A 12,059-nucleotide genomic window follows, 5' to 3' on the forward strand; every position below is an offset into this window, starting at 1 on the left:
TGAAACCCCAAGGTAAACAACTGAGATTGGAGAATGTGGCTTATGAAATAAATCTATATAAGGAATGAATTCAGATTCATTGTGTCTTCAGACAGGCCATACTTTCAATTACTCATGGGTAAGAAAGGAACAAAAAGGAACACTGGAGACACCTTTTAAAGAGGGGGCCCTGGGCATGTCGACTTAACATGTTGGAACAGGAGGTGAAAGGAAATATGTTTGTAGAATAACTTCTCTCCTTGGTAAAGCATGGCTGAGTGAATATTAAGTCCTAAGTTAAATTATCAACTCCTCTTGCTTGGAGGAAAAGCCAGAAAGGTATGAAAAGAAAGGTAGGAAGATCTCTCTCTTCATGGGCCAGAGGGTTGATGTAGAGGAAAGAGTTCCTGAATCTTCCTCACAATTGAAGTCATCCTTAATATCAATAATGTGTTAACATCTTAAAACTTAATTATCCATTTCATCAAACTTGCTTGGTAAGCACTTTTTTCTTTCTTTCTTTCTTTCTTTCTTTCTTTCTTTCTTTCTTTCTTCTTTCTGTGACAATTTTTTGTCTGGTTGAGGAAGCTTTCCTCCATTTATTGTTTGTTGAGAGTATTTATTCTGAATCAGTGTTGGATTTTTTTCAAATGCTTTTTAAATATCTATTTATATAATCACACTTTTTTTCTTTTTTTTTTTTTTAGCTTACTTGAGACCTAATTGATATACAAACATTGGACACATTTAATGTCTACATCCTGATGAGTGTGGACATATGCATATAATCACGATCCTATCACAGCAACCAAGGTACTACACATATTCATCAATCACATTGTTTTATTTATTCAATATAATGAATTATATTAATTTGCTTACAAATGTTGAACCAATCTTGTGTTCTTGCAATAAACTTCACTTGGTTGTGGTATATGATTCTTTTATATATTGTTGGATTTGATTTGCTAACATTTGTAGAACATTTTTGCATCTGTGTTCATAAAAGATACTGGTCTGTAGCTTTCCTCTCATGTAATCTCTTTATCTCATTTTAGTATTATAGTAATGCTAGCCTCATAGCATGAGTATTCCCCTTGCTTCTATTTTCTGCAACAGATTGTACAGAATTGGGATAATTTCTTCCTTAAATGTTTGGTAGACTTCAACAGTGGTACCATCTGGGCCTGGTAATTTCCTTCTTGGTAGGTTTTTAATTATTGATTCAACTTCTTGAGTAGTAGAGTTCTATTCATATGACCTATTTCTCCTTATATGAGCCTTGTTACTTAGTGGCACTCAATGGATAGAGCACTTTCATCTAAGTTGTCAAATTTGTGGGCATTAAATTTTTCACCAGAGTACACATCTGTGTGACTATTCCATGGAGTCAGAATTAGATTCGGTCACTTCGGAGTAGCCAAACTACTTTTTTTTTTCTTTAATCCATAAGTTGACTTGGATGGGATTCTAGGTTTTAGAACCAGTAATATGCAAGAATAATCAAGAGGTTTAATTAATTGCCAAAGGTGAATTATTTGACCATGTATCTTTGCAAAAGAGTTATACGCTGCTGAAAAGAATAATGTTCTAGCCAGTAGAAGCACATCAGTCAGGCAAGTGACTATATACATAGCTATTTCACTCAACCAGTCTCCATACAAGCTCAAGGTCCATTCAAAGGTGCTTGAAGTATTTTAAATTAAGGCTTTAGATTTAAAAAGCCATTATGTGTAGAATACTTTATTACAGAAGAAGAAACTAGAATTATCCACATGATAATGGATTAATGTTGGAGACATAAGTTTGACCTCATGTTTAGCTTAATATAAATACATCTGGTTACATATAGAAACATTCATGGAAATATGCATACACAGGAATCTACCCCGAACCAAGAGCATACCGTATACACTGTATGTTAGCTAACTTGACAATAAATTATATCTTAAAAAAAAGAAAAGAATTTTAATATAGTGAATTACATTGATATAGTTTTAAAAGTTAAACCAGTTTGAGGCTCTGATGATAAAACTCTCCTGTCATGTTGTATTATCAATTTTAGATATTGCTGGAGTTGCTTTACTAAAATTTTATTGAATTTTTAAATCTAAAAAAAAAAAAACAAAAAGCAAAGAAATATGCATATACTTGACTTAGTTTATACACATATATCTTTTTGCTTTGTCATTTGAGGGAGCCCCAAATCAATGACATCCTATTAGTAAGGAAAATATCTGTCTTTGGAGTAATTCGTATTCTAGAACCAGGCAGAAAATATACAAGATAAGCCTGTAACATTTTTTTAGTATTGATATATTTATTTTGAGAGACAGAGGCAGAGACAGAGACTGAGCAGGGGAGAGACAGAGAGAGAAGCAGACAGAGAATCCCAAGCAGGCAGGCTCCCTGCTGTCAGCATAGAGCCCAACACAGGACTCGAACCCATGAACCGTGAGATCATGACCTGAGGAAATCAAGAGTTAGATGCTTAACCGACTGGACCACCCAGGTGCCCCAAGCTTGGAGCATTTTGCAATGCCAGAATGTTGGAGAAATTATGGGAGTATAGCAAAGAAACACAGAAGCCAATTAAAAGAGATACCCATGGCAAAAGCTGGAAAAATTTGAGCAACAAAATTAAGTAGCTTTGGGCTATACCCCGAAGTCCATATTGATAGTAAGTAAATGGTTGAAAAAAGTAAACACATAGGGGAGAATAGACAAATACCCAGTGCAGGAAAATTCTAAATAATCTATATAGACTTTCTCCTCTCAAGTAGGTGGAGCAGAACTTCCCACTCCTTAAGAGTAGACTGCACTAGGGACTCCCTTCCAAAGAGGACAATATGGAGTGGTGAAAAATAGTACCTTTTACAGTGGAAAAACTTGACCAAAAAATGATCTCAGCCAGGTGAGCGTCAACAGTGATAAGTCATATTATACATATGCATATGTGATGATAGGATATGAATGGCACTTTTTTCCAGTGGTCTTCCTCCTCAAAACACATAAGTCTACTCATAAGACAATCATCAGAAAAATTCTCATTGAGGGACATTCTACAAAATATTTGGCTGGTGATCCTAACAGGTGAGGTCATCAAAAACAAGACAATTTGGAGAAACTAGAAACTATCACAGCTAATAGGGGCCTAAGAAGATATGACAACTAAATATAATGTGTACCCTGGATGGAATACTGGAGCAGAAAGCGGACATTAGATAAAAGTTAAGGAAATCTGAATAAAGTATTGACTTTAATTAATAACAATGAATCAATATTGGTTCACTGATTGTAACAAATGTACAAAACTAATATTAGATGGAAACAATAGAGGAATCTGTGTGTATATGGAAACTCTTTCTATTGCCTTTATAATTTTTCTGTAAGTCTACAACTATTCTAAAATTAAAAGTTTAGTATTCAAAATATATAAAGAACTCACTAAACTCCACACCCAAAAAACAAATAATCCAGTGAAGAAATGGGCAGAAGACATGAATAGACACTTCTCTAAAGAAGACATCCACATGGCCAACAGGCACATGAAAAGATGCTCAACGTTGCTCCTCATCAGAGAAATACAAATCAAAACCACACTGAGATATCACCCCATGCCAGTCAGAGTGGCTAAAATGAACAAGTCAGGAGACTATAGGTACTGGAGAGGATGTGGAGAAATAGGAACCCGCTTGCACTGTTGGTAGGAATGCAAACTGGTACAGCCACTCTGGAAAACACGGTGGAGCTTCCTCAGAAAATTAAAAATAGACCTGCCCTATGACCCAGCAGTAGCACTGCTAGGAATTTTCCCAAGGGATCCAGGAGTGCTGATGCATAGGGGCACTTGTACCCCAATGTTTATAGCAGCACTTTCAACAATAGCCAAATGATGGAAAGAGCCTAAATGTCCATCAACTGATGAATGGATAAAGAAATTGTGGTTTATATACACAATGGAATACTACGTGGCAATGAGAAAGAAAGAAATCTAGCCATTTGTAGCAATGTGGATGGAACTGGAGAGTGTTATGCCAAGTGAAATAAGCCATACAGAGAAAGACAGATACCATATATTTTCACTCTTATGTGGATCCTGAGAAACTTAACAGAAAACCATGGGGGAGGGCAAGGGGGAAAAAAAAGAGGGAAGGAGGCAAACCATAAGAGACTCTTAAAAACTGAGAATAAACTGAGGGTTGATGGGGGTGGGAGGGAGGGGAGGGTGGGTGATGGGTATTGAGGACGGCACCTTTTGGGATGAGCGCTGGGTGTTGTATGGAAAGCAATTTGACAATAAATTTCATATTTAAAAAATTAAATTAAATTAAAAATATATATACATATATATGTATATATATGTATATATGTATATATATGTATGTATATATATATATATATATATATATATATATATATAGACACACACACACACATATACACACACCCTTAGTGTGTATGATTTGGGAACCACTGAACTTAATAATATGTGATACCACTTCAGATTTTATTGTACTACATGCATATTTCATATGATAATACACAAACTATTTGCATACCGGTGTTTCTTTAGTACATAATACAGTGGCTGGCATATATTAAATTCTTTAAAATATTCATTTAATGGATATAAATAAAGTACTATGTGTACACATACTCGTATCTTTTAACTTATACTCATGTAATTATATTTAATTATAATTTTCTATATGAAATGCTTTACTGTTAATTGGATCAGGTAGGTTTTTTTTCCCTAGATCTGGTAGAATTTAAAATGTATCCAACTGAAGTTCCCTAATCCACTCATATCAAAATTATACATTGGTAAGCAAACTATTGTTCACAAACAAAATATTTGAAAAAAATTAAGTTGAAATTTTGATATGAGTGTATTGGCAATGTCTAATACCTAAAAATGATCACTGGGCCACTCAAGGAGGAATTATTGTATGTAACACTATTTTGCATGGATTTCTTTTCAGTACTTGGCCTGTCAATGACTGCAAATACCTCCCTATGCCCACAGGTCTAATTCTCTTTGAATACAATTTCATGTTAATTAGAAGATTTGTTTTGAACTATTTTATGTCTATGTATACTTGATGTAGTCTTGAATTCTTCTGCTGTTTGTAGTAAGTATTGATGCTTGCAAGTGTGCTAGTTAATATACATTATAACCACTGTCATTTTATTTTAGTACCTATTTAAAAATGTTGCCTTTTGATCCATGGCCACAGAGGCATTCCTGACAGGCACCTAAAGGGCTGGATACCAAAACAGTATGTGCAATCTTTTCCTGATCTGGCCCAGTGGTACATTGATTCTGGTGGATGTTTAAAAAGTCTCATCACACTTTATCTAAACTCCCTTTCTCTTTTGCTGAGGACATGCTTAGAACTTTGCCATTCTCTCTCCCTCTGTCTCCATCTGTCTCTGTCTCGGTCTCTCTCTCTCTTTCCTTATTTGTATTTTGACAAATGTCTGGACCTCTCCTGTGCTTGAATCTTCAATCTGTGGTGAAATCAGCAAGTTTGGGAGTCGTCATGAGCTATTTTAGTTTTTAAGTCACATCATACTGTTTTATAAAAGTCGCAAAGAGTGATCTTTCTCCGCATTTCTATGATATTCCTTTACTGAATTAGTTGAAAGAATTAACCACAATTCAGTACTGTCACCATACAGTTACAATTTCAATTTCATTTAAATAACTTCACTGTTTTTTTTTATTTTTATGTTTTTTCTTGTAGGACAGGACTATGAAAAGAAACTGTCTTTCCTAAACTGCTATGGACAGTCTCTCTAATCCACTCACACCTGATACATGACATACGGAACAGCCAGCTCTCAGACATGCTTAGATATTTGATACTTACACGACTTTCATAGCATCTGTCTGCTCTCTGACCAGCTGCAGCTTACACCCACTGTCAAATAAGAGAGAAAAATGTTTACTGTGTCTTAACATGTGCCTTTTGGGGAGGACCACTTAACATTCATTCATTTATTAGTAAGTTCAACGGACATTCACCGAATATCTACGATACATAAGGCATTGTCATAAGTGCTGTTGACAGAAATGCAGAAAAACAGAAATAGCATTTTGGGTTGTTTTGTTTTTTTGAAGTTTATTTATTTTTGAGAGAGAGAGAGAGAGAGAGAGAGAGAGAATGAGTGGGGGAGGGGCAGAGAGAGAGAGGGAGACACAGAATCCGAAGCAGGCTCCAGGCTCTGAGCTGTCAGCACAGAGCCCGATGCGGGGCTTGAACTCACAGACTGTGAGATCATGACCTGAGCTGAAGTTGGACGCCCAACCGACTGAGCCACCCAGGCACCTCCAAAAATAGCATTTTGATCTACTTCATCCAACACTTAAAGGCTCATTCCAATTTATGTTCACAGATACTAATGAAATAAGCATGGATTAAGAACATTTTGTATGCACATTTTGCTAATAGCTATCATATGCTTTGCTAATCCTTCCAAACTTTCTCTGGGCTCATTTGAATAATAATTAGCTACATTTTAGAACTTTGGGGCTGGGATTCCTGGCACTACACCTGGGCATCCAGAAGGAGCTTTTAATAAACCCTGGTTTGATGTCTGTCAATGTCAGGCTGGCAGTGAAGGGGAAGAAGAGAACAAGAGATCCAACCTCCATCCCAGAGTCATACCAAGTGAGACAACTTCCCTGGCTGACTCTCGGCTGAAATCAACACACAGTCTAAAAACGTAAGGCAGACTGCAGCTGTAAGAGTGAAAAGTGAATGTGCTGGTCATGTCAGATGGAAACACTAAGGAATGCAGGTGAATCATGAGTCCCAGTCCTGGGGCATGAGGCTGGCAGGAGCAAGACAAGAGATACAAGCCCTGGCCTATTATGCAGGCAGTCAGATGATTTCCTTGGGTACCAGCAGAGGTATGAAGAAGTGCCTGTTGACTGGATTCTGCCTCCCAATAGTCCCCATCATGATATGCTCCATCACGTCAAATAAAAAGAAAAGCGTATGTTCACAACAAATTTACATAAATATTGGCAGCAGTTTTGACATAATATCCAAGTAAGAAATAGAACCCCGGTATCTATCAATAAGAGAATACAAAAAACAAATTGCAGCAGATCGATCTAACCAAATACTACTATGCAATTAAAAGCTATGAACTGCTTCATACAGATGACATTAGTGAATCACCAAAACACTGAGGTGTAAATAAAGCCAAACTCAGAATGCTCATTGTATGTCATATGACCACACTTATGTGAACTCCCGTAAGGGGCAAAACTAATCTTTGATGGAAAAAAAATTAGCCTAGCAGTTAGGACCTAGTGGCAGGATTGACTTTAGAAAGGGGCATAAGGAAACTTTCTAAACACTGGTAATGTTCTATACCTTGATTATACTTTGCAAAAATGTATGCACTTGTCAACACTCAGCAAATGTATACTTAAGATTGTACATTCTCTTCTATGCAAATTTTATATTACAAATGTTCACAATATTAAGCTCTAGTTAATCATTTGTGTGCCAAGGTAGGGAAAAGTATACTGATGTCTGTATTTATGGTTTTTTTTTTATATTTTTTTAATGTTTATTTTTGAGAGAAAGTGAGAGAGAGAGCACAAGCATGATGGGAGGGGCAGAGAGAGAGGGAGACAGAGAATCTGAAGCAGCCTTCAGGCTCAGAGTTGTAAGCACAGAGACTGATGTGGGTCTCGAACTCAGGAACCATGAGATCATGACCTGAGACGAAGTCAGTTGCTTAACTGACTGAGCCACCCAGCCACCCCTGTATTTATTTTAAAATGCATCATCAATAAGATGATATGGCAAGTATAACAAAATGATAAATGGTAGAAACTAGGGGTAGACACAGATGTCCTCTACAAAATTCTTTCAACTTTGCAGTATGCTTTTGAAATTTTTCATAACATATGTTGGGAAAAGTGGCCTTTTAAAAAATGAAATTATTGTGTTAATACTCAAGTTTACTTTAATTTTCATATTTATTATTACACTGGCATTTTGAAAACTTAATTATATAAAATTTTATTAGCTATCCTTCCAAAAAACTCTCCGATTGTTACTTCTTCATGAGAAAAGTTTTGAGATTCATAAAAATAAAGTGCTCAGTTTCTGTCTTTATCCAATGTCAGAATCTTAGAGTAAGTTGTGCCATAAAATGTCACATGGTCCATTTTCCTACTCTAGCACTCTAAGGCAGAAAGTATCCTTATCCAACAATGCCCTACATAGGATGCCCACTAGGCCCCCATGTTTGGTGCTTCTGGCGTTAAGAGAAACTTAAATCCCTTATACTTTAAGACCTGGACAGCACTAATAACAGGAAAGACCGGTGAGGCAGAAAGCTAGGATATGGGCATCTGGGTGGCTCAGCAGGTTGAACGTCTGACTTCAGCTCAGGTCGTGATCTTGGTGAATCCAAGCCCCACATGGAGCTCTTTGCTGTCAGTTTGGAGCTTGCTTTGAAACCTCTGTCCCTCCTCTGCTTACGTGCTCTCTTTCAAAAATAAAAAATAAAATATTACAAGGAAAAAAGTTTAAAAAAAAAAAGCTGGGATATAGCAACTTTTCTCAAACTCTTCTTAAAATAGAAAGTGCAAAGACACCTGGGTGGCTCAGTTGATGACTGTCCGACTTCGACTCAGGTCACGCTCTTGTGGTCCATGAGTTCGAGCTCTGCGACGAGCTCTGTGCTGACAGCTTGGAGCCTGGAGCCTGCTTCAGATTCTGTGTTTCCCTCTCTCTGTATCCCTCCCCGACTCGTGCTCTGTCTCACTCTCTCTCTCAAAAATAAATAAACATTAATTTTTTTTTAATTAAATTAAATTTAAAAAAATTTAAAAAAAATTAAATTAAATAGAAAGTGCATCCTGGAAAGATAATTTTGTTGGACCAAGAATATCAACTATCTTCATTTCAAATTAATTAATCTAATTAACACCATTAATTACCAATACCTGTCATTTTTTAAAGAAGGTTTCGGTGAATAGCTTCCAACAAATTATTTCACAGGTATTGTTGATTAGTATTGCAAGTGTTTTATAGAAATGAGAAAAAATTTAAAAGAGAATCCAGAATAACTCAAATTTGTTATAGTAGCACCCAAATAACCAAATAAAAAACTCAGAAGTCCAGAAACAGTGGTTTTCTTCAGATATTGAAATTCAACCACAATGTTTTGTTTTTCTCTGTTTTGTCCTAGTTAATTAAAATATTCAAAAACAAATAATGTATTTTTCTCATCACTGATCAAATTATTTTTTCTGACTATAGATAGAATCATGCTGTTGGTAGGCTGATCTAAACATTTAGCAAGTTAAGAAAATGCCAGTACATTTCAATATATACAATGTAAAATAATACAATATTGCAATAATTATTTTCTTATCTCTAATATGGATTGTATAATAAGGTATACTTATTTTATATTTGATTTCAATCTACTCGTTATACCTTAATGTAATCTCTAATTCTTTTATCCAAAGATCTCCATTGAGTGCCTAACCATGCCAAGCACTTTCTGGAGCTCCGCATTTAGAAATTTAGCTTCCAGGGCACCTGGGTGGCTCAGTCGGTTAAGCGTTGGACTCTTGATTTCAGCTCACTTCATGATCTCATGATTCATGAGACCGAGCCCCGCGTCAGGCTTTGCACTGAGTCCGGAGCCTGCTTGAGTCTCTTCCTTTTTCTCAGTCCCTCCCCTGCTTGCGTTCTCTCTAAGTAAATAAATAAGCATCTAAAAAAAAAAAGAAATTTGGGGTGCCTGGGTGGCTCAGTTGGTTAAACGTCCAACTTCAGCTAGGGTCATGATCTTACAGTTTGTGAGTTTGAGTCCCGCATTGGGCTCTGTGCTGACAGCTCAGAGCCTGGATCCTGTTTCAGATTCTGTGACCCTCTCTCGCTCTGCCCCTCTCCTCCTCATACTCTCTCTCTCTCTTTGTGTGTCAAGAATAAACATTAAAAAATTAAAGTAAAATAAAAAATAAAATAAAATAAAGAAATTTAACTTCCTACCCTCAGAAAGCTTGTAGTCCTTTGCCACATAGCACAAGTGCTAGAATATAAATATGTGAACGATATTTTGCAGCACTTAAAAGTGGTTCTCAACTGAGCCCGGGAGCGTCAGAAAAGGCCTCACAAACACAATAAGGCTTATAAAGAGTCTTGGGAAATGAACAAGAGTTTATCAAATGGAGAAGGCTCAGAGAAGAGACCATGCTTAACACAACTAAGGAGACCTGCAAAGACAAAGCTGTGAAAACATTGTATATTCAAGGAAAAATAATGTACTACTATTGAACCATGGGAAGCACACAGGTAGGCTGGAGACATGATGAGCCTAGAGAGATAAATTAGAAAGAGATTAGGCAGGTCTCTTACACAGCAAGCTAAGGAATTTTGGATCTTCACCATAACAACAGGGACACGAGGAAGAATTTAAGCATGTAGGTACTCTAAACAGAAGTGTCCGTGGATGCTGGCTGACTAAAACCTAATAGCTGTGGCCTTAACTCATCTCCCTGACCATACAATGCTGATTTTAGAGATCTCTCTCCAATTCTAGGCTCTGGCTGCCACCAAGACCACGGTTATATGCCAGACATCCCGACCAGTTCAGCTCCTCCCTACCAGATACACCTTGTTTCTCCCGTTGCCTGGATGCACGCAACAAGCCCGTGCTTTCCTTTATAGAAACTAGGACGGTAGAGAAACACCAAGGATGATGCATGTAATGTTCCCAGGATGGGAAACGGTAGACACAGGTATTCATAGCTGGGCTTTGTGCTCGGATCTGCAGTACTCCAAGCCTGGTGGAGGGAGTTGGGCAAGTTAACTGACATTCCCTCCTCTGTAAAATAAATTAACAGCGGTAAGTTTAAAGCCTAAGTACTAAAACAGAAGCCCTAAAATATGAGGTAGTACACAAGTTACACGATTATTTCTCTTATGAAATAGTCTGGAGTTTACTGACCGGACAGTAGTTCTGCTATCCTTCACACAGAGTTTTCTTTCCTGGGTTAAAAAGGGCGCTGCTCTAGCTCTCACCAAGGCCGGGGAAGTGCACACACATTTCTTTCTTGAGGGCATGATCCAGATCATACGAATCACTTCTATTCATAACTGCATTAGCCCAGAGGGGCTGTAAGGGGGGCTTGGAAATGCGTTCTGACCAGGGAGTCACATGTCCAGCTGAAACTCAGAACTGCTGTCACTTAAGAGGGAAGAATATCCGTGGATAGCAGCAGACTCTGCCACAGTGAGAACTGTGAAGGTCTACTGGGTTTCACACAATAACGTGGGATGTTTAGCACGGTAACAGACACGTAGTGAGCAATCAACACCGTAGCTTGCATTTATAGTAATTATTGTTATCACAAGTTCTTATGTGCACCAATCCAAAGGAAGGCCTGCGTTATCTAGCTAGGCTCTGGGCCCAGAAGAAACCGTGTCGTCAACTGAAAACCAGGGCTAGCATTAGTGAAGATCCTTCCCAACAACAAAAAAAATCTACTACAATCCCTTTCAATCGTGAAACGTTATTCACTTTATCTTGGGTGGCCTGAGATATTTTTTTTTCCTGTTTCAGCTCAGGATTCCAAGAATAATTATATCACATTCAGAGATTCTTAGCAGGATGAACTTCTGTTTCCATGACTAGCGCTAATGGGTTGTTTGAATTAAACAAATGGATTATGTATACTTTGCAACCGATTTGCTAATTGCCAGTAGGAATTATTTTTTGATATTTACTTCCTGAAAGCATTCCTTTAAAATAACTGAGGTATTGTTTCATTAAGTTCAAGTTTCAATGCCAATGAATTCGAAGAAAAAATACATATACCAAAAAAAAAAGAAAAGAAACGAAAAGAAAGAAAGAAAGAAAGAAAGAAAGAAAGAAAGAAAGAAAGAAAGAAAAGAAGAGGATATAAAAATAATTTTGAGAAAAAAGTTAAAAATAGAATTTCTTTTTTAATTTTTTTTTTTTAACGTTTGTTTATTTTTGAGACAGAGAGAGACAGAGCATGAACGGGGGAGGGGCAGAGAGAGAGGGAGGCA

The sequence above is a fragment of the Panthera leo genome, chromosome A1 (genome assembly GCF_018350215.1).
Source record: "Panthera leo isolate Ple1 chromosome A1, P.leo_Ple1_pat1.1, whole genome shotgun sequence".
Taxonomy (NCBI): Eukaryota; Metazoa; Chordata; class Mammalia; order Carnivora; family Felidae; genus Panthera; species Panthera leo.